The 23,715-nt window shown below is 50.4% G+C and overlaps 1 long non-coding RNA gene across 1 annotated transcript; it reads left to right on the top strand.

The window, feature by feature from the left end:
• Nucleotides 1-12,746: 12,746 nt before the first annotated feature.
• Nucleotides 12,747-20,848, top strand: LOC121097934. Its single transcript, XR_005831129.1, has 3 exons — nucleotides 12,747-12,919; nucleotides 14,529-14,714; nucleotides 19,525-20,848. It is a non-coding gene; the product is annotated as an uncharacterized LOC121097934 (long non-coding RNA).
• The last annotated feature ends 2,867 nt before the right edge of the window (nucleotides 20,849-23,715 follow it).

Here is a 23,715-nt window from a genome sequence, read left to right as displayed (position 1 = left end):
GGAGCTCACCAGGTAGCTCCTACTTTTCACCATGCCCTTGAACCTCAGTCTTTTACACCCCAGCTAAACACAAACAGCTTGCTTGCAAAGCTACCAAAACAAACAAACAAAACAAAAAACAACAACAACAACAAAAGTTGTAGTTTGGCCATTTCACCATCCAAAATCACTTCACTGCTTTATGATTTTGTGCAGGTGGAGCAGAATGGCTGCAAGAGGACAGAGCAGACACTTGTTTGGAGGCTTCCCTGGGTTGTTGCATCACTGATAAGAGATTAGAGATGGACATCCTTCATGGTGCCTCAGACAAGCCCTGTAGCTGCTGGACCTTGCCTAAGCTGAGAAAGACCACAGCTTTGCAGGGATCTCATCCAAGATTTTTTTTCTCAAAGCAAAACAAGAATGTTTTCTGGGCGCATCAAAGACTTTTCCAAGGAGAAATAAAAGTTCCCAACTTGTGTTTAGTTGGAGCCAAACCTGTGTCCTCATACACTGGGGCTGGTGAGGGGCAAGGGTTAGAAGGGAAACGCACTTAGCACTGGAGGCAAAGCAAGCCTCAGACAGAGGAGAAATCAAATGGTTACCAGCATAAATAATAATAAAAAAAAAAAATCCAAAAGGAAGTTTCAGATCCCTCGTCATGACTCACGCCTGCAGCATTATTCACCAGAAATGATTCAAACAACTCTTCTGGCCTGTGCCGCTCTTCCCCACCTCTGGAATTCCCGTGCATCCTGCCTGATGGAGTAGCCGGGGCAGCAGGAACCCCTGGCACCCACCTTGCTTCTGCCTCCTCTACAGCACTGACCCTCCAAAACCAAAATAACCCAGAAAGATAAAAAAAACCACACCTCTCTGCCAGCTATGTAAGGAGAAAAACAGGGTACCCTTGTTTTTAGTATCTATTCAGCTGCTTAAAAGAGCAGGAAATTTGGGCCATTTGCTTTAACCATTGTATCTTCTGTTATTCATCAATTTTGGAAAACAGCCTCTAAAATTGTTTCCGGCTCCCCTTTCCCATGTAAATCACTCCAAGGTTTTGTGTTTTTGTTTCAGAAAAAAAAAAAAAAAAAAAAAAAGGCTAAACATTCTGTTGTCCACAGCAATATTTTTTAACTTCTTTCTAATTTAGCAACTCCGTTGAGCTCTCCTTTCCCTAAAAGCCTGCAAACAGAGGAAGCAGTTCCTGCCTGCGGCTGCACGCAACCAGCAAATGCCACACTGAATGTTTTTTTCCTGTCCCCTTTTAATGCTCTGTCAGCTCCCTCCAGAAATGAAGGGGCATCGGTCAGTCCAGGCAATAGCCCAGGGAATAATCCCCCTCCTGGGGAGTTTCCAAAGTGCGACTCTGCTTCAAGACTCTTCAGGGGGCATCTGGGCGATAGAAAAGGCTCTGTGCAGGCAGAGAGTGATTTGCACTTTGGAAATTGCAAGGCAGGTATTGCAACGCCCAGGTTCAAGCTTGGAGAAAAAAAATCTGGATTTTTTTTTTTTTTTTTCCCCCGAACTCAAAGAGCTTCTCTACCGTTTGTGGGAAACGTGCAAAGGCAAATGAAATTGGGGTATGACCATAACCACTGCTGACAGCACGATACGCTCATGAGACCCTGCCTCAGATGCTTGCAAGAGGAACAGCCACAGTCGGCACCGACCAGGGTTAACAGGAATCCTTCCGATTTATGCCAGGGTCCTGCCCTGCTGAGCTCAGACCCAGCTCTGCTCACAGCACAGAGATACTCCTGTAGATATTGAATCAAGATCCCTTGAATCCCCAAGGTCATCTGAAAATATCAGAAAATATGTTGTCAGACTTTTTTTTTAAGCTCCATTTAACTGCACACCTATTCAGTCTCCTCCATTTCCCTTACCCGAGGTACAAGAAGACACCATACGCGTCCGTGAGGAACCTGGACCTCCTCTAACCTTTCCCAGAAGGATCAGAAGGAAGCTGGAATATCTCAGCCGAACGCTGCCAGGCAGTGTAGAATCAGGCCGGCTGGGTTTCAAAGGGTTCACACACACACACACAGAGGGGGAGAAAAAAAATACCCATAAAAAAAAAAAAAAGCAAAAAAGAAATATTCATGTTGCAGCTTTTGCTTCTGGAAATCCCCAGTTTGGTCCTGAGTAAGTCAGCCAAAATGGTGACCTTGGAAGTACGATGGGAATGTCGTTGGACGTAAGAGGAGCGCAGAACAGCCCAGCTGCAGCACGGATCAGTGTGATGAGCCAGGAACTGATGAGCACAAAGGTCTGAGCACGCTGCAAATGCAGCATTGGTGCCTCCGGTATGAGAGGGCTGCTGTTTTCCAGCAGAAGGCTGGAAAATAGTTCCTCGGTGGCTGCAACCTGCATGAAAGCAGCCCATCAAACCCACTATCCACAGGGATGGATAAGCAGCAGGTTGACTGAATGTTTTAGGAGAGTATTCCCATTTTAAGCAGAATTTTTCAAGGTTTTGAGGAAGCTAAGTCAATGCCTCATGCTTTGAAGCAAATAGAGGCAAAAAACCCCAGTCAATCATGTTTTGGCCAGAAAATATTTCTCACAAAAGTGTCCTGGCAAAACAAAGCTCATTTTTTAACAACTCCACCCACAGAAGCAGGTGCGTAATCACATTATTAATGAATTATATTAGAGTCGTTGCCAAAGGGAGAAGACACATAGGAAGAGAAGCTGGACCTTAGTCACTGTTGGGAGAGGAAGGGCAGACCCTGCAGGCAGGGTTGGCGAAGCCGGCCACCCGCACAGAGCCCCGTCACTGAAATGTGGGCTGGCTGGGGACACATCCCCTCCAGGTTGCAAACCTTCACTGGGCCACGACCTGCTGACTGCAGGTTGCCCACCCTTCCTTTTAGACTGACACCCCCCCCCCCGCTTTCTTGGAAGGGGTAGTAAGAATGGGCGGCCAGGTGCAAGCAAAAATTGGAAGGAAATTGCCATGGCTTTTCCTCCTTAAAAGGTTTCTTTGCCTGCTAGGGGAAAAATCCAAACAGTACATCCAAATCAAACCTTGATCAACACCGAGAAATTACATCATGAATGTACCCTAGCAGCTATCACCGTCACACCTGATGTCCAGCAGTTCCCTAACCACAGGATGGAGCATGACTTCTTGCTGGAAAACTCCACGGACTACAGCGATGTTGGAATAAGGCACCGAGTACCTCCAGGGCTTGGTGATAAAGGGGTGAAGCCAGTCTGCAGCTAAGGATGCAGCTGGGCACCTTGCTGCGAGAGAACAGCAGCATCAGTGCATTCACCTCAGCATTTCAATATACAGTTTGTTAGTCGACTCCTGATTTCACAGGAAAGCAGAGGCCAGGCTGCATATTTCGGAGAGATAAGGGCAAAAAGGAGTCCCTATAATCCCATGCTGACCTCAGCAATGGTGTTTCATTTATACCTTCTCGTTAAAGGATATATGCCTGCTGCAACCGGCCATCTGGTCTGCCCTGTACCTCCTCCGCTCCAACTCTGTCTTCCTTAAAAGCAGGAGCAGAAGATAAGTGCTTCATGAATTAGCAAAGCACATAGTTTCCCTGCAAGAAGCATCTCTCCAGGTTCCTGCCAGATGCCGAGCCTCTCCCCCGTGCAGACCGCCCTCGGAGCCAGCCCTGAATTATTGGGGGGTTTCAGATACTTCCCACCACAGCGCCAGCCATGCAAACGAGGAACCTGCAACCTCTCCATCCCCCAAATGGAAGTGCAGCTTCTCATCCCTATTTTCAAGGAGAAGGGATGATGATCTGGGGCGGGGGGGGCAAGCCCTGGAAGACCCGCTGAGGCTCCAGACCACACAGAAAAAGGGCTCCATTGAGTTTAGGGCTCTAATGAGGGGCTGGGTTCATTAATGCTCTGAGCAGAGGAAGGCATTGGCCTGTATTTCTTAGGTCACAGCAACAACAGAGGAAGTCTGGCAGGGCCATGATGTGGGATGGAGATTGCTCTCCAGGGTGACTCCAAAAGGTAATAAAAAAAGACAATAAGGCGAAAGATAATAAAACCCTCCAGCTTTTTATTTTCTCCCTGCAATGTCAAGCTTTTCAGGAAGGCCTAATGTTTGCCTACAGATTTACTGTCCCCCAGGTGCAGGGCGCAAAGGCACGGCTGACGTTACTCGACAGATCCTACGAAAGGCTGCGTAGCCATGACCGACCCTCTCACTGGCAACGAGGACCAGCCAGGGTGTCTTTACCATCAACCAGATGAAAAATAGGCCACTGGATAGAAACAGGGTTGAAAAAGTTCCCTGAAGAGCCCTAAGAAACGAGCAGCTTGCACAGGACCTTAAATCAGAATCATTCTTTCTGGAGGCTGCTTTTTTTGTCCCTAAAACAAACATCAGCTTGGTCTGTTGTGAGTAGGAAGGGCCCTGGACAAACAACATCACAACCCTGGGGCATCCAGCTGGTGCATCACTGAGCATCCTTGGGATGACAAAAGCTGATGGTGGCTTCTCCAGGAGCCAAGAGCGACTCCAGTTTTTCCTCCTTGGCCACAACCACGTCAGAGCCTCCAGCCCTTGATGCACCCATCCCTCAGACCTCAGCTCTGTCAGAGCTCACACCAAGCACATACAGAGGGTGAAAAGCCTGAAACCCAAGCCAGCACAGAGGAGCCTGGCTGATACACCATCCTTGATGACCATCACTCCTTGGAGGTCTTGGCTGGTCCCATGAGGATCCCATCAGCTTGGAGTCAGGATAGCAGGACCTGATTTTCAGGGCAGCTCCACAAGCCAAACCCACATCCCCAGCAGTTTTGCATTTGCAAAGCAAATCTGCAGGTAAGGAGGGATAACAACAAACCCCTCCTAAGGAAGTATCCTTAAATGCACCGTGTCACCCCGACAGCTGGCATGGAGGTGACAGCCCTGTCAAGGCACCGTGATAACAATAACTCCAGCAGCTTTTCTATCAGCGTTTTGAATTAATGCTGTTTGAACCAGCCTCGGCTATTGCATCTCCTGGCAGGACCCGTGACAGTTGGTGTAATTTATTGTTTCTGTTGCATGCTCGTTTGTAGTCCCAAGCAGCCTTGGGGAGTAATTTCTCAATGAGCAGACAGCTGCTGGGAGAGAGGAGCAGAGCCAGAAGCTTGAGATTGGGGAAAGGACACAGGGATCTCTCTGGGAAGCCTGGGCAGGGTGGCTGCTTCAAGACCCATGGGCATGGAAAAGCCGCAGGAAGAAGCCACAGGAGCATCATGAGACAAGGCACTACTGAGAAGTTGAATTTTCAGTGGTGGCATCTACCCAGTTGCTAGAAATGCTGCCTCTCTGCCAGAGCCACCTGGCTTTTATGGGCCAGCAGGGTCCAGCAAGTAAAATCCTAAATCAGGGCAGAACCTGGATGGACAAGACTATATAGACCTGTCACAGCACTACCAAAGCTAGCCGGCTGCTACAAGGCTTTTACCATCCCACACCAGGTTAACTTCAGTGAGTAGTTCCCACGCCTTGCCCTGGCACAGCCACTGATCCCCCACAAGGTTTCAAAGGTTCATCTACTGTCTGTGCTGTTTCTCCATCCTCTTCAGGCCAGGCCACCCAGCTTCTGCCTCTGCTGCATCCAGATCCTTCCTTCTCCAGGCTCCTCTCCCAGCCAGCCTCTCCTCACCCAGGCTCCCTGCTTCTCCTACACCCTGGGTGCTCTCCCTCCTCCCTCTGCTTCTTCTAGGTCTCTCTTCATCCAGAGCTCCCCTTCCATCCCCCTCAGAGCTATTTAACTGCTTAGCAGGAACCAGCCACAGCTGCACATCATCCACGTCAGCCAACCCACCGCCCCTGAAGCCAGCCCACAGCTGTATGTTATCAATGTTAATTAACCTGCCTTCATTCCTTTACAATTCCTCTACATAGACCAATATTGTCTCCAGCAAAACAGAGAATAGGAAAATCACATGACACCTGCCCCAATACTGTCCTAAGCCTTCAGTTTTCTCACCCCGCTTGAGACGGTGTAACCCAGCAGTTCAGAAACCACACGGCAAACACAAAAGTAGCTCAGTGAGCTGGGAAGCCAACAAAACCTGCCTACCCATGGCTTTCAGTCTCGTGGTTGGCTTCTCTGGTGGCTAACATGATCCCTATTCTGGGCAAAGCCTTTTCCACACTGGGCTGTTCGTGCTTCTCCTTTGCCTGCAGGGTCTCTGGCATCTCGCGGGGGTTGTGCTCAGCCTGGCTCCCTGTGCAGGAGGTGAAGATGATCCTCTTCTGTACCCACTCACCCATTCAAAAATGCACAAGCACCTCAGGTCTCCAAAATCTCCATCCTTCCATTAAACCCCACTCAAATTGGGTACCAGATCTGGCAGCGGTGAGGCAGGGTGGGAGGGCTGAGTCAAGCCTAGACACTAGTTGCACCAGGGCAATGAATTTCTCTCCTCTTGCCAAGCCCAGGCTGTCCGAACCTGGGTGCTGCACATCCCCAAGGGATGCTCATGGAAAAGAGCCAAGCTTGTGTGTTCAACCTTTCTATGATGATGCTCCAAAGCCAGCAATGTGGACAGATGGGCTGGGCTATGAAACGCAGAAAGAGCAAAAAAACATCTTCTGAGAGGAGTTTCTGAGTTTAGTTTTCACCCTGAGGCAGTCTGAAGAGTTGGCACTTCACTTTCTTCTCTTTTTCCCCTTGGAACAAGAATGCCTAAATATATATATTTGGAACCATTGGAATGTTTTGTTCCAGGGCAATTGAAATATTATGCTAATATTAGAGGTACCATGTGATTATAGAATTACATGAACATCAATATGAAATGGGAAGGCTCAAACGGGTCTCTCATATTCTCTTAACATTTTTAAGTGAAATGAAGGTATTTCCTGCAAAGGATTTGATTGCAGTAAAGCTATTTCCAATGGAAAGCTGCTCTGCCTGTAGCTGTAGTGACAGGGAACATGGAATTAGGTGGATAATGGCCAATATCGTGAGAACACGGTACATGGCCCATCCAAGCTGTGCAGTACTGGCTGCTCTGGAGGAAACCCCTCAAACTGCTAAAAAGCAAACATTTGTCCTCACTCAAGACAAAGAGAATAATTCCTGGGTTTATTCTATTGTTTTGTTGGTTCGGTTTTTGGTTGGGTTTGGGGTATTTTTGTGGGCGTTGTTGGTTTTTTTTGGTGGTGCTCTGCAACCAGTGACTATCTAACCAGAAAGCCAAAATCCCTTTCTCCCAAATCACAGACATGAGACACCTTGACCATGTTTGCTGGCTGTCCCATGGCAAGATGCCTGCACCATGCCAGAAATGGTCTCGTTAACACACTCCAGAAATGCTGCCAGAAATGCTTTATAGCACTGCATACCAGGAAATTGGTAAAAGACACCCAAGAAAAAATAAAAATGCATCCCTTTCAGCTATATGGTCCTGTCCACGGTTGAAAAACACATTAATCTTGCAGAACATGGCCAGCAGACAGGAGCCAAAAGGTTGACACTGGGGTGTGGTGAAGGGGAGACATATTTACATGCTATTGCTCAGCAGGTCACAGCAACAGGATGCTGATAACATCCTGCAAACTTCCTCCCTCAACTGGCGTGGAAAAAAAAATAATAAAATGATGGCCCCGAGGCACATAATGACCAACCAACCATTCACAAATTCACCTTCTGGGATACTTGCATTTCAGAGCAGACTGGCAGACGCGTCACTTTTCTCTGGTTATAAAGAAGACAACTTGAAAGCAAGGAAAACAGGGCAGGGGCAGTGGCGAGCTCTGCAGCCAGCAGGATGATGGGGTGACGGCTCAGCAAGCACAGTGTTGGCACAGTCCCTCCTTTTATTGTTCCAGATGTATTTTAAATTGACCAGCGCTAGAAGAGAGGCTTTTTAATAGCTGGGTTTACACGCTTTCCTGGTCCTCTAGACAACAGAGTTCAAAGAGGTTCAGAGCCACGTTACGCTCTCAATGACATAGATGTAAATCCAGATGAAGTCAAAGCAACAGGCTTGGCAGGAGCGACACTGCGGACTTCCACAAAAGGCAGGGAGAGGAGGAGATTCCTACCACTCCCAACATCTTTCAAATCCATAGAATTAATTTCATTTAGACTTTGACAAGAGATGTGCAGGATTTCTGCACTCTGCTCAGGCTCATGGTGGGAGCAGCAAGGGGAAAATTGTTTGCCAAGAGTACCAGAGGGTTTTTTTCTTCCTTTCCAAATGAAAACACAAGGACACACTCAGAAAGAGAAACAAAACCTGCCTGCAAAGAAAAATGTCTGCAAATAAAAATCTAAATTTGTTTTGGTTTGAGCAAAATAATTTCCTCTGACAAAGTCACTAAATTACAATCCACTCCAATCGTGACACTTGGTTTTCAAACCCAGGGAGGATGTAACAAGGTCCTCCCAGAGATGCCAGGGGCATTGGCAGACCCCAGGGAAGGGGCTTTTGCCTCTGAGCACGACTCATTTCACGCAGAGCATGCACAGCCCATTTCCAACCATTTCTTCTCCATATTTAACTCTTCTCCCTCAAAAAATCCTAAATATCAGTTACAAGAAATCTCCAGTTGCAAGAGCTCCTATTCAAATAAATAATCTGTCTTCTGGGCGGGTAGGAAAGCCAGAGCCAGGACTATGCATGTTTTGGTTACGCTCCCACTAATTTTAATCATCAATTCTGCTCTTCACCCTGGAGCAGAACTCTCTGAGCTGGTCTGATTACACCTATGCCACCAACTCCACTTTCATTTGTTTGCTTTGATGATACCGATTATCGGGGTGGGATGGGGTGGTGATGCTGAACCGGTGGGACCACCACCACCACATGGAACATGACATGGGGGGCTGCCCCACCAGGTGAAGCCTGGGAAGGAGGCAGGAGGTTGCTGCAGCCAGCTGGGACCCCGTGCATGGCACTGCACAAGCCCACAGCCCTTCAGCCTCGGCTCACACATCTTCGCTGTGCCCCAGCAAACCTCTGCTCCCTAAGGCAAAATAAAAGCTCATTTGCAAACAGGCATTCTTGGAGTCTCGTTCTCCATTCTGGCCTGTTTTGCCAAATTATGGAGAAATGGAATATAACCACACCTCTTTGTTATACACACGGGCACATGTAATGTATATGCCTATATGTGTGCATGTACATGGATTTCCTTTCAATAGCAAAGCTGCATTTTGGAGCAGATCCAGGATGCCGTTCCCAGCCCGCACATTTTTGGAGTGGGTGTCTGCAGCACTGCAGCATCTCACAAAGCCCACTCTGTCATTTTCACTTTCTCCTCCCCAAAACACTCAAAACACTCCTGTGAAAGTGAAACCTGCCCTGAAGCAAGTCTACCTTCTGCTTGGCCACTCAGAAGAAATTTTTTTCTTTGTAGGAAGCGTGGCCATTTATCTTGGCAGGCTCTCCAGAGCTGGCTTGGCATGCAACCTCTGCAAAATGACACCTCGCTCAAGTCACTCCCCCACACACAGGTAGTGGGGCCGCTTCACCCGTGGAGGGCTTCCAGCTCCACCTACGCACCTGTATGTATTGCAGCCCACCTCCTGGATGCTTCTGCTGGAGTGGCTGCACAAAAAATATGCCAGGTTTGCAAGGAGAGAGGATTTTCACCCAAGTCGAATGAGTTGAGGAAATGGGGTGGTGGTACTGCACCTTCTCTTGCTTTTGCAGCATCTTTTGTGTCCCCACACACCAGTTTTGGGGTTGAGGCAGCAGCTTAGCAATGACAACTCTGCAGTAAGTAGAACCCCCCCACCACCAGCACTGTCCCACATCTTCCTCCTCCCACCCATCAGCCTGTGTTGAGAATGTCTCCCCTTGAGCTCATCACAGAAAATATGGACCAGACGAGGCTGGTACTATCTTCTGGGGGGGGGGGGGGGGGGGGGGGGGGGGGGGGGGCGGGTTTGGTCACTGGATTTCTCTTTGTTCAGCTAATTGGGATCACAGCACGCCCGGTGCGTGCCAACAGCCTGGGCCTTGCTCCCTCTCAGGCTGGCTCCGTTTTCTGGCTGAAGCCCTGAGTGACACTGCAATTTGCCTTGTTTCTTTTTTAGGTCGTCATTCCTGGAGCAAGAACAGGGAAGCAGAGCCACAGGGCAGACAGACCCACTCACGCAGACCCAAGCAGGAGCCTTGGGGTGAGCGCACGGGGACCGACGTGACATCCCAGGTTTCCATCCCCAGCAGCTCCTTGCTCCCATCACAAGCTCACGATGCAAATCCACTGAACATGGGTTTTGTGCAAGCTGAATGCAAAGGTAAGCGAAAGCTTTCTCTGGATCTGCACAAGGTTTTGATGTGCTTCTGGTCATCATCTTCCAGCCACAGGTATTTTGGAAAGACTTTTGTCCTGGATTCCTGCTCCTTAAGGGCCAGATCCTCCTGGGAGCTGCATGCAATGAGCTGGGAGCATCCGGCAGCAGGAGTGAGGAACGTGATGGAGAGTGTTTCTTATTGTGGAAACTGGATTTAATAAAAATAAATGTTTTTGGCAGCTCAAACATCGTTCCCCACTTGCCACTTTAATGCCAAAGGAGGTGACATAAACCATAATTTCATCTGCCTCCTTCCCCCCCTCCATCCCCTCACTGCCCCGCCCCCCCCCCCCCCCAAGACTGAAAGCAGCCAGGGAAGAAAAAAAATCTCATTGCTGAGAAATGAGCTCAGATCAAAAAACCTAGGTTTTCTTCTGATTTGGCCAGGAGGAAAAAATTCAGGAGAACAGAAAGGTCTCAGGGGTGGAAACTGGGATCTGCCTCCTCCCAGTCTTGAAAAGGCCAAGCTAGGTCTGTGCTGAGAGATGAGTTACCCGGGGAGATGCAGGGCCTGGGGACCGTACCCTCATACACATACATGGATATAGGGGCAAAACATCCCCAGCAATGCATAGGGGATGCTGCAGCATCAGGAGCTCCCGACCGTGAGCTGGGTGCCTGCCTTCACACTTTCCCCATGGAGAAGCGGCTCCTGGGGTCTTCCAGCTCCAGTTTCACTGCTCACAGTGTTTGCTTTCCAGGCAGGATCAGAGAAAATAACTGGGAAAATAACTGCTAAGAAAGGGCTTTTTCAGATGATCGATGATTGTGGATATGGTTGTTCCAAAAATAAAAATAAGACCCCCACAGAACACCTCTCCCTCGGGCACAGCATTTTTAAGCGCAGCCAGGGAGAAGAGGCTGGAGCTTTGAAGGGAGGAAGTGCCAAAGAAACCGCTCTGTGGACACGAAAATGAGAATTAAAGAGGAATAAAATAAAAGGGGAAGGTGGAGTAAAAGGAGAAGGAGTTTCTTCACTGCTGTCCTGTTTCCTTCCCTGCCCAAGCCTGTATCCTCTTTCCCTGGATCCAAACACAAGAGGCAGAACCAGAAGATGCCTGTAGGTGTTGGTGGGGTGGACAGGAGTGGGGCAGGGGCTGAGGGGCTGGCAGCCCTGGGCCAGGACACGGGAAAAGCCTGCTTCACCCAGGCACTGCCAGCACATCGATGCAGCGAGGGAAATTGCAGCGCTGCGGGCTGATTTCTGCTCTGGATGAAGCAGGGTGAGGGGTTTAGAGCCCCAACAGCGAGTTCGCTGCTCCTGCCCATCCAGTGCATCCATCTCTGATGCCTTGTGCTGAGAAAGTCCCAAGGAAGAGCCATTTCCATCCACCTCCACCTTTCCTCAGCTGCCTGGCGGCAGAGCAATGCTGCTCAGCTTGGGTACGATTAAAACCTGGATGATTAAAAAAAGCAATAATCTCTCGCACAGCAACACAGTGCCCCGACCCCGGAATGCCCCGCAGGCTGAACTTCAAGCCCCAGGAACGCGATTGTCACCGAAAGGGGAAACGGCTGGGGACAGTGTCCCAGTTGCTATCTGGCCACCCCAATTAACACCTTTGAGCGGCAGCCAGCCGCTCGCTGAAAAATGAACTTTCCTCTGAACTCCATTCCTCGCGGCAGAGGGAGCTTGTCGGCCCCTGCCTCTCGTCCCCTCGCCCCTTATCTCCCCCCGGAGCTTTCCTGTTTACATTTCCCATTAGATTACTGTAATTAATGCAATAACAGCAGATACTGTTTGGGAACACGGCTGGCTACCACTTGCCGGAGGAGGGCTCGGTGCTGCTCGCAGGGATGAGCAGCTGCTCAGCCCTGTACCTGGAGCTGCTCCCTGAGCTGCACCAGTGTATCTCTGATCCCAGAAAGTTGGGGTGACACCCCCCTATGAAGCTGATCACAGGTTTGGCTGAAGATTTATTGCCAGCGGGAAGAAAGTAAGCAACCCAAAATGCAACCAAGCCCATCTCTAATGCACCCAGAGGGGTCTGGGTGTGCAGCAGGGGAACAGATGCAAACGGGCTCTGTGCTGGGGTGCGTTTTTGGCTGCACACCCCAAAATCAGCACAGAGGCTCCCTGTCTCTAATCCCACAAATTCTTTAGGTGGTGCCGTTAATACCCGGTGTACTGAATAGTACTGCAGATTATTTGCACTGCTGCATGTCATAACATTGACTTTCCTCAGAAAATGGCCAATTTCTTCCTATTTATCCCCTACCCCAATTTTGCCCTGCAGACAAAAGCACAGGCACACGGCTGCTGGAGTCTGTCCGGGAGGACAGGGGAGGGAGGATAGGAGGAGCACTGTGTGCTCAAACGCAGCCTGTACACATTTTCTACCACTCCTATTTCCCCAACTATCTCTATAATTTTAAACAAAATGGGTCACAGGGAATCTCCACTCTTGGTCTAAAGTGGGTCAGGCTCAATTACCACCAGTCATTTTCTTGGAGAGGAGAAGAAAGAGAAACCTGCCCCAATTCCCCTGTACCCCTCATTCCCCCCTCCCTGGGAGAAGACCCCATTCCCCCCCCACCGCTGCTGCGGGTCCTGATAACAGCCGATGCCTTTCCCTCTGATGCCGACGAGCAATCGTCTGGGGAAAACCAGAGTCATAAAACCCATCCCTCACCCTTAATTGAAGGTAAGCCCTGTGCAGATCGCTATCTGAATCAAAGTCCCCCAGCTGATGTATGGGCTGGGCTGTGTGTCAGGGACCCTTTGGTGGAAACAGCCCCCTTGCTGTTATATGGCACCTGGGGGAGCTGTAGCTGTTGGCTTTCCAGACCTCTTGAGTCCTGGGGGATTTAGGGGGGGGGGTGGTCGGAGGAAGGCTGGAAGCTGCAGCACATCTGTGCTCCCCCTCATCGACACGTAGGTAGCAGGCTAATAGGTGCTATATAAAAGCCCAAGAGTAGTGGGGGGAGATATGTATCTTCAAGGCAGGAGGAAATTTAGCAGGAGGGCGAAGTAAAACAAGAAGAAAAAGAGGCGGAGGGGGGAGAGAGCAGGCTTTGAAATTAAAGCCCTGGTTGATCCCGTCTCAGGGCTGGGAGGTGGCCTGGGGAGCAGATGAGGAGGGAGAGGTGGGCTGGCAGGGGAAACCTGTCCCTGGGATGCGGATGTGGTTATTACTAACACATCTTTTTGGAGGGCACACCCAGAAATCAAGGCAGGCTGGCTCCTGTGCCCCAGCAGAGCCAGAAGTGCCTGCGCTGGTGACATCCAAGCAGGTCTCCTTAAGGAAAATCAATTTGGCCCCAGTGCCCGTGAGCTCTTCTGCTTAACCGGTAGCCCCAAAAGCATCGGTGTTCAGCCTTCATCAACACATGGCAGAAGCAAAACAGAAACAGGCCCACGTCTGGAGGGAGGGGGAAAGCATCTCGTGATTCAGAATCCAGAAAACAGCAAAGCTGCATTCTGGTCTTGGCCCACAAGATTGATTTATTCCCTAACTGGCCAAATGACACACATATACCCTGCAACATTACTGCTTGGCATGTGCTTCTCTCCAGACCCCATTTTTCTAGCACATTCAGCTCACTTAGTTTTTGCCTTCTATGCAATAAATCCTGCTCATTCTCTAAGTGTGACCAAAACAGACACTGCGGTCTGCTGCCATTCCCCAGATTTCTCACCCATGGGTGACCTTTGCTCTTCTATCACTTGGGGACCCTTTGCAGCTGCCAGCCGCTGCCACACTCATCCCCAACATCAACCTCCCACCTTTCACTTCAGGCATTGAAAACAACATCTCTCTTTTGAAACCCCATCAGCTGCCAAGGCAGAAAGGCTTGGAAATAACCCCTCTCGCTGTTCTTGCTTGCCATGCTTGCATATGTTCCCCAGCTGGAAGATTTGCAGCTCGCATTGACCCTGCTGCAGCTCCTGACTGAGCCCCCGCCGCTGGCGTGATTTGCAGCACGCTGGCTCCCCGGGGTCACTGGTTGTGTGGGAAGGGAATTAACCTATTTGCAAGGATGAGCCAGGGAATTGCTGATCTTGTTTTCCCCCGCTCCCTCCGGCTCTGCGAGCAACATGCCTCCCCAAGAGCTCTGCAGCAGCCTTAACTCCTCTGGCTAGAAAAAAACATGAACCATGATCTTTGCTGCTGGGGCAATAAATATTCCCCCCTCCACCCACCCGCACAGCAGGGTCAAGAGCCTGTAGGTCAGCCCAGACGGGCTGAGGATGCTTGTAGCTCGCTGCCCTGTTTGCCTCCAGCCCCACAGCTCACAGCGTTTCTCCTGCAGGTCCCCCAGCATGAGCTGCCGCCTGCCGCCGGTTGAGGATCCATCCAACGCTTTGGAGCCAACAGCTGCGGCTGTGCCAGGAGCAGAGGCTCTGCTGTAACAGGGCAGAGGGCGAGGACCAGGGGTTCGGTGTGCTCATGCGCTGCCCATGCCCTGCCTGGCACCCTGGGGAGATGCTCTTAGCAGGTAGGAAGAACCTTTGGTGGTGTAGCTCCGTTTTGCCTGCACTGGTTGCTAAGGGCAGCCTGGAGGAGCTAAGCTGCAGGCAAGCCCTTGAGGATGCGGTGAAATTATACAGCTCCTTTGATGAAATCATACCCTTGCTGGCAAATGAAAAATCCAGCAGCGCAACAGATCCTGCCTGGGGGCTCTAGGATTAGATTAAAAACACAGCAGCCACTTGACCCAAAGCGCCAATTCAGTATAAATTCAGGCTGCTGGTTCACAGCTAGCTGCCCACTCATCTGTGCACCCGCAGATCCTGTGCCAGGTCAGGAATTGCCTGTCCCGCAGCACCATCCTGCCTGGGGCATCGCCTCTGCTCCCCAGGCAGCAGCCAGCAGGAACCTGCCGCAGGCTCAGCACAGGGGCTCTGCTGAATCCAGCACCCGTGACATGCACAGCTCTCAAGGCCAGTGCAATATCCGAGCCATGCACCCGAGACACATGCACAGCACCCGGGATGTGTGCAGCACAGCACCCAACACGCCCACAGCACCCAAGGTACACACGGCACCCTTGATGTGTATAGCGCAGCACCTTGAACGCATGCAGCAGAGCACCCGAGACATGCACAGCACCCTTGATGCATGCAGCACAGCACCCGAGAAATGTAGTGCAGCACCCTCAACACACACAGCACCCAAGATGCATGTAGCACCCGCAGTGGGTGCAGCCCAGCACCTGTAACACGCACAGCACCCAAGATGCATGCATCACACATAACAGGCACAGCACCCACGATGAGTGCAGCCCAGCACCTGTAACACACACAGCACCCAAGACGCACACAGCACTTGTAACACAACAGCACCCAAGACATGCAGCACCTGTAACAGGCACAGCACCTACAACACACACAGCACCCAAGATACATGCAGCACCCTTGGGTGCAGCTCAGCACCTATAGCATGCACAGCACCCAAGATGCACACAGCACCTGTGACAGGCACAGCACCCAAGATGCATGCAGCACCTGTAACAGGCACAGCACCCAAGACGCACACAGCACTGCGGGTGCAGCCCAGCACCCACAACACGCCCAGCACCCCCGGTGCCGCTCAGGACCCCTCGCACCTCCCAGCCGCGCCGCCCCGCACTCGCTAGGGGGAGGCAGCCTCCCGCAGAAGCCGGCCCCGGAGCTCCCAGGGCGGGTCGCAGCGGGGAACCCCGGGTTCAGCTGAACCCAGGTTTAGTCCAGTCCCGTCTCGCTCCGACCCCACGGCTGTTCCCTTCCATTCCTCGCTGCTCAGGGAAGCCACCGAGCCGCGGTCCTGCGCGGGTCACAGGGACGCGCCGCGCTGCGCTGCGCATCGCTCCGATGCGGCTGGTACCCGCGCAGAGAACAGCGGCTCTCCTAAAATCATTACAAAGCCACGCACCCGTTACAACCGGGCGGTAAAACTGCAAGCCCCTTTGCTGATAGCCATCCAGGGCAGGCAGGAACGGGGGAACAGCACTGATAAATGCATCTGCACGCTGCATCAGGGCTTTCTGCAGGAAAAGATAACGGGGAGCAGCTGAGAAGTGTGTGACAGGCCATTTAAAGAGAGCAGCGTGGGCAGAAAAGCATAGATTCAGGCTTTTGCCTTATTCCTTCTCTAAATCAGTTTGATTTGGGATGGGATTTAGCTGGGACAATGTTTTAAAAGCTTCTTATATTTATGAAGAGTATTATTCATACCTACTATATAGATGTGCCGATTTTATGTCAAGGCATGCATAAACAAAATACAAGAAGTGTAGTTATATCTAGAAATTAAACATAAATACCACCATTCTTGATAGGTTTTCGGGAACAATTTTAAAAAGACAGTATAATCGCTCTATTAAGGTGTCTAAAAAAATACCTGCTAGGCTGGGCAACATCTTATATAGCCATTTAATGACTTTATAACAGACAGATAGACCAGCCAGAGGGATAGAGCATAAAAAGTTAAAAAGACCTGATGCAAAAGCGCCTTCTTAAACATTCAGCTTTGCATCTAAATACTGTGGTTCTTCTGAAGCTTTGTAAAATACTCTGGAATAAAACCAGACACTTTAAAAATCACTATGGGTAAATGGTTCCACTTCCCCTCTTGCCTTAGGGAAAGAGAGCCCACTGAAGGAATAAGTTACATTTTTAAGGAAGTTTGAGAAAAGGTTAGATTTTGAAACCCCAGAATGCCTTCTCTCGGCTGATTTAGGGGAAAAAGCTGAGTTTCTGCTTTCTTGTTAGCAGTCAGGGTGACATTTTTGCTGCTCAGCTGCCAGGGCAGTGTCTCCTCCAGCTGAGATCTGTGCAAAATCCCTCCCAGCACAGCTCTCATATGGGCTGCTAATTTGGGTGGCCCATTTGCAATGCCCAGCACCTTCAAACAGCTCCCGATGTGCTCAGTGGCTGCGTTTTGCTAAAAACACTGAGGTGCTAAAACATGTTCGTGCTCTCCCCAAAGAATGCAAAAACAGCTGAATTAGCACAGCCCTGGGAGAGGTCGTTAGGAGCTGACCTTATTTCACGATAGCTATTTATCTAACGGGACAGGAGATTGCCCAAAGCTTAACTCGGGGCAAATGGCACAGTAGAGCTCCTCTGCCTTGCTGCTCCTTCCTGCAAACTTGATGGTTGCCAAAAGGTATCACTTGGTGGATATTTAGCATCCTAAATACTGTGTTGCTAATCAGCAATGATAAATAGGAAAATATTATTTAATCTCAACAAGAAACTCCCATAGAAACTGTGTTTTCTGGCTCCCAAGGCATTCTAATATGATAGTCACCTAAATCACCACGCTTAAGCATCCATTGCAAATGCTGCTTAATATAAACGGCTTGGAAAAATTCAGAGGGGGATTCAAATTCAGAGTCTCCCAACTGTGAAGGGATTTATCTCTCTGAATGAAGGTCCAGTTTAATTTGGGGTCTAAAGGCAGGAGATTTGTTCCGGGAGAAACTCTAGCAGGTCACCCAAAGCAAGGCTTGCTCTGTGCCTGCGTGTAGCCTCTTGCCTTTCCACCTAAAGAAGACTGGTCTCTACCCAGCGCTAAGGTATGGACCTAGAAGAGGTTTTTGGAGCAAAACTCAGCAAACGAGGAAAGCCAGCTTCTTCAGATGCAGTTTCTTGGCAGTTGTAAGGCATTGCAGCTGAATTTGGGCTGAGACTGAGCCCTTCTGCAGCATGTTCCCACCCTGTGTCTACTCTGAGCCACCCTGGGGAGTTGATTCAGCCAGAAAAATAGTAATTGCGCTTTTTGGAAAGGTTATTTTTGGCAGGATCAGCTCCTTGAACTGGTTGGCATCCCTGCCCCTGGAGCACCAGGGTCTGTGTGAGCCGTGTCCACAGGGAGAAAGGACAGGCCAGGACTTCTGATGTGAACCCATCGCCCCTTCCTCTGCCTGCAGCTTTCCCTTGTGACCCTCAGGGGTTTTGGGCAGCTACCTTTAGCCTCACAAGGCTATCTCCCTGCTGTGGGCAGAGAGGACCTCCCCACCTCCGACCCTGCCCCAGACCCCTCCTTGGAGAGCCTGGTCAGCCTTCAGGGCTCTCCCTCCCCAGTCCCTTCTCCTCTGCTTCTCATATCCCAGTCTTCCCCATTGGGCTGAGGATGCCCATGTTGCGAGGCCTGTGCTACACCAGCAGCAATATCTAACCTAGCAAGCTTACACATAGCTTGCACCTTGCACACAGCTCCCAGCAGAGCAGCAAGGATTGCTTCCCAGGCTTGAATGGCTCCTGGGGAAAGGACCAACCACAGGGGTTGGCATCAAGCGTGCACTGATCCTAGAAATTGATTTTGAGGGGGCTGATGTCCCTGCAATGAGGAAAATCTAGTGATGGGGCTGGGATGCCACATCCTTACCCTCTTGCATACACCATGCAAGGCTGCCATCCTGCTTATGGGAGTCAGAAAAGATCATCTGAGGGGTGCCTGGTCCACCCCATTTTCAGCCTGCACCATGCCCAAAAAACTTTTGGCAGCCTTTTTTGGAAGCTATGTCCTGAGATACCTACCCAAACTTAGTCTGATACCTTCATAACCTTCCCCCTCCACTCTTCTGCCTCTTTTCACCCAGCTTTGGCCACAAATCACTCTCTGCTTTAAGCTTTGCTGCGTGTTTCCTTTGGCACAGAAGTTTTGTGAAGGAATGATCTTCCATATCAAACACGGGTTGCATCCCATGGTTGTGTCCCAGTGAGATCTAAGCCTTCTTCAAATGAAGGGCTCCACCGAGGCTTATCTATGGCTACGTGTGTATGCACAGACCAGTCTTTGCTTGCTTTGGTCCCAGTTTAGCCAGGCACACCAGCAGACATCTATCAGCTGGTTTTAAGCCTCCCTCTGCTACAACCTCACCTTCATCTCTCCAAACAACATACACAGCAGCTGGGATTTGCCCTACCTGCCCTGCAGCACACACCAGTTACCCCGGGCTCCTTCTGGACCCAGCAAAGGGCAGTCACGTCCCTGGGATGACCAAGCCCACGAGGGATGGTTGCAGGAAAGTTCCTGACAGCACCAACCTCCCAGGAGATCCCAGGGCTCAGCCAGCAAAGCCAAGCACCCACAGGCTCTTACCTCCCCCACCGATGCTCCGGCTGCCAGCACAGCAGTATTTATAGCAACCCCAGGCTATTATATAACAAACAGGTTGATTTCACCCCCACTGAACCTAACTCAAAGGATGTACGGTCAGAGTTTTGTCAAAACCCATGAGCTGTGTTTGTCTCTTGGCTCAGCAGTGGGTCTTGCAGAAAGAGGAAATGGTTTAAAGGCTGCTGCTTTTCTTTTTTCAGATGAACCAAGTGTAAACTAAATGCTGACATGAAGGAGCAACAGGGAAGAAGTTTTGCACCCAGACAAGGTTTAGCAGTGGCCGAGCAGTTCCCACCAACTCTCTGCTGCAGGGGACAAGGCTTTGTGCGTGGAATGATTCTGCAGTGGTGCCTTCAGATGCCCAAGCAGCTTCAGAGCGAGTCTGCAATTAGTGCTGGAACAACTAGCACTGGGATTATTTTGCAATTAGTGTTGGAACAACCAGCACTGGGATTTTTCCCTTGCAAAAGCACCAGGTGACTTTTGCAAGCAGGCAGCTGAGAAGAGCTTTTAGGTTAAGCCCTGTGCCTTGGGAGCACAATTGAGAAAATAATTTCTTCTTAACTAAGGGCTTGCTCAGAGCCCCCCACAGAATTGCTACTGCCATCAGGGTTTGTTCTGGGGGCATAGAACAGACCTGAGTCTCACAGCTCTGGCCACCCAGTGCAAACCCACACAGAGCACCTAGGTCCTCCCAAATTCCCCCCAAGAAGTAAATAGTCCTGCTCATTTTCCAAAGTTTGCTTTGATAAAGGAGGAGGTCACTGAGGAACACCAGCACCTTGAGGTAGTCACCGAGCAGCCCTCACGCAGCTGTTCTCATTACCTGTGTGATGGAGCAGGGAAGGGAGCCCCTTGCAACACCCAGTTCCATCAGCTGGCAGGACACAAACACACCACAGCATTATTTATCAGCAAACACAGGCACATCTCTCCTTGTAGATCAGCCTTATGGGCTTTTCTAAGCAGAACCCCCCCCAAGGAAGGGAACAGAGCAAAGGAGAGGGGACACCCATGCCCCCCCCACAATGGGGAGGAACCAGCAAGGCAAGGGGAGCAGCAATACCACCTCTCCAGCTGCAAAGGCAAAGAGCAGCTGATGCCCCTCAGCACTTGCAGCATCCCTGCCAGCCATCACCTAAACTCACCAGAAAGGTTACTGAACCCTAAAGAAATAGTTATCTCCCTGCAGCTTTGGAAGCAGGTAATTTATGCTTAATAGCAAGCTGTTACAAAAATCTGCTAGCAGCCATCCACTCTGATACAGCTCTCCCCAGGCTCAGACAGCTATAGCTTAGCAGCAACCTACTCAAAGCATTTCTAAGGGATGCAATGTACATCTAAGATGAAATGCAAGAAATATGCTGGCCTAACAGCTCCAGCAGCAGCTATAAGCAAAAAAAGGAACAACCAAGTAGCTCAGCCCCTTCACCTCCCTTCAGCAAACACATACAACCCAAGCAGACAGGTTACATAGCCTACAAGGTACATGACCTGCTGCTCTAAACACTGAAATACCAGAAAAAAAAATCTTTTTAAAAAAGTATTGTAATAAAAGCACTTCCTTTCCCCCTGCTCCACACTAGCCACAGTGGGGTGCACTCTGCTGAATTTAAAGGGACTGTTATCAACTAAGCCTGTTGGGGAGACGTCTATATAAAGGTGAGGCTTGTTTGCAATGTAAGCAATGCAAATAAGGGTAAGGAAGTTTGCTCTGGGGATGGAGCTAGCTCTGCTGCAAGCAATGGGAGTTTTTTCTCTTTATTGACTGTATCTTCTATAGGTAATAATCATGCAAAAATATGAGATGTACCTGGAAAAGGTTACTAGGAGAGTTTAAGCAGAGGATTTTGATTGCTGGGCATGGGGTGTGTGGGGGGGGGGTTGCTGTTTATATCCTAGGCAGAAAATTAGAGCTGAAAATGAGCTCCAGCCTGGGAGGGATTAGCTAGAATGGTATCAAAGTCCAGATCCCTGCTGCCTCTGATGGCTGGGGTGTCTCTCACCGTGTTCTCTGTGATGGAAACTTGTAGCAACCAGAGATGTAGAAATTGCCTCCAGATTTACTGTTTGTCATGACCTGAGCTGATGGCCAAGCTTGGGGCAGGGGAAAAAAGGGCCCTGGAGACATGACTCTATTTCTCCCAGGTCTCTGCTATGCTGATGGTGAGGGGTTTGTGGATGAGGTTTACCAGGCTGGGGTGGTGCCTCAGTCAGGGTAGGGGCCAAAGTGTGTCAGAAAGGTTTTCTCAGCTCTGCCAGAGCTGCAGTTTCCCTCGGTGCCAGGCTCAGCTGCTCAGCAGCAGCAATGGCTTGCACTTAAAAAAAAAAAAAAAAAAAAAAGCTCTTTTATATCTCCCATACACAGCCAAACCACTCTGGCCGTGAAAGAGGAGCACTCTGAGCACAAACCGACTGTGCTGCAGGCTTCACCATCGCTAATGAAGAGAAAAGCAACAGCTTCAGCTGCCAAAAAGATCTGCGCTTGCAGAAGTGATGCTTTATTTTTAGGGACTTTGCAAGGCAGAAAGGCAGCGTGGCGCACACAGCCACTGGGTGGCAATCGCCATCTGGCTCCAGCACCGAGCCAGCACCCCTGGGACCTGCTGAGCATCCCTTCCCTTCACCCCACATGCAAATGCGGGAACATCTGGTAGAGAGGTCTTATAAAGATAGCCCTCAGCTAAGCAAATACAGGAACAGGGACTCAACCAAGCTGTCATGTATTTAAAGCTTTTTTTTTTAATTATTATTTTTTTCAATGCTCATTTGCCTGTTGTAGTTAGCCCTGCTGCATCTTGCTTGGCTTTATTGCTCTTCTGCAGGCGCTGTGCAATGTGTCGCCCAGCGTGGTGGCAGTGTCCCCATCCTGCTGGGGAAAAGTGGCCCTTTGATAAGGGATACTGCCTTTTGAAGGATCTGTATTATCCTTAAGAGCTTCTAGCTCACTCTCCCTGGCTGCTTGGAGCAGGGCCAGGTGTCCCTTGCACAGGATCTGGGCTGTGCCTGGGACTTGGGCTTGCCACTACCCCAGGGGTACTCAGGTGGTACTCAGGGGCTTTCTCTGAAGTGCAGCCAAGGGGTTTGTGCAATTCCCTCCTGCTCTCTGCAGGCTGGTTTGGGGTTAGGGCTGAAGGGCTGGAAAGGAAACCTGTGGTCTGGGAGACTAGAGCCTGCTTAGGCTGGGAGCTGGAGGCAGACTCACTGTGCTTCTGCCACAGGCTTCCTTTGCAGCCTGGGGTAAATCCTGCCGTGTCCCCTGGCCTCTGTTTGCTGTCTGCACAATGGGGACATCAGCACAACTCTGCTCTGGGGGGGTATTATTCTCCAAGGAGAAGGGTATATCTGAAACACACATAGTGCTTAAGCGGTACTTCCAGCAAGTTTTTCATGTGTACTGCAGAACAGCGTAGTTTAGACCAAGGACCTGATGATTCAAGTCTATGTACTAAAATGGAGCAAGCAGCAACTTCTGGTTGGGCTGGCTCTACCCAAGTCCCCGCTGCAATTTTCAAAGCTGCTTTACCACCAGCGTTACCCTGAACCACACTGATAACAAACCTTCAAACACCACCTTCATCCCTGACTTGCAAAAGATGCTTTATCTGGACTGTGGCTCTTGCAGCCCAGGCTGGTTTCGCAGAGCCCCAAGATGTTGGGTGGATGGCCATGGAGGAGACCAGCCCCACGGAGCGGGCACTCTGCCCTGATATGAACACAGCCACCTCTTCCCCTTCTCCCCAAACCACTGCCCGCTGGGAAGGAGGCGATGGGGTAGCATCACTGTGATGCCAATGAGTAAGGCGCTGTGCTTCCCCTCTGGTTTTGTGGGGCCAACACCATGACTTGTGATGCTGCGATAGGTCCTGGGGCTCACCACTGCGGTCACCACTGAAGAAATAGCTGCAGTGGTAACAGGCAGAGAAATTGCAGCAAGTGGTGGAGCGAGGAGAACCCAGGCACTGCTACTGCGGAACAGCAAAAGGTACTTGGGACCGGGGCAAGAGCAGAGGAAGGGGCCTGATGAAGAAGGAGAGGTGGGGTGATGGTGCAGGAGCATCTACAGCATCACCAGTGCTTATCCAAAACAAGTTGCCTGGAGGAAAGGGAGGAGACTGGGAGGGAAGGGAGCATGCAAGGAGGAATGGGGAGGAAAGTTGAAGCAAGGGATGAAAAGAGCCAGCTGCAGCATCTGCGCAGCCACCTGCAAGGCTCATCATCCCTGGACTTGGACGGACTCGTCAAAGGAGCAGATTATCAACTTGATGCTGCCTGGAGCAGCCAGCGAGGGGGGACCAACACCCTGTTTCAGTTTAAGGAAGGAACCAAAGGCTGCCAGACACTTCTTCTGGGAGGTGATTAATGCAAACATCCTCCAGCATGGTGGCCAG

The sequence above is a fragment of the Falco naumanni genome, chromosome 15, assembly GCF_017639655.2.
Source record: "Falco naumanni isolate bFalNau1 chromosome 15, bFalNau1.pat, whole genome shotgun sequence".
Classification (NCBI taxonomy): Eukaryota; Metazoa; Chordata; class Aves; order Falconiformes; family Falconidae; genus Falco; species Falco naumanni.
This window is presented reverse-complemented; position numbering and strand designations above follow the sequence as displayed.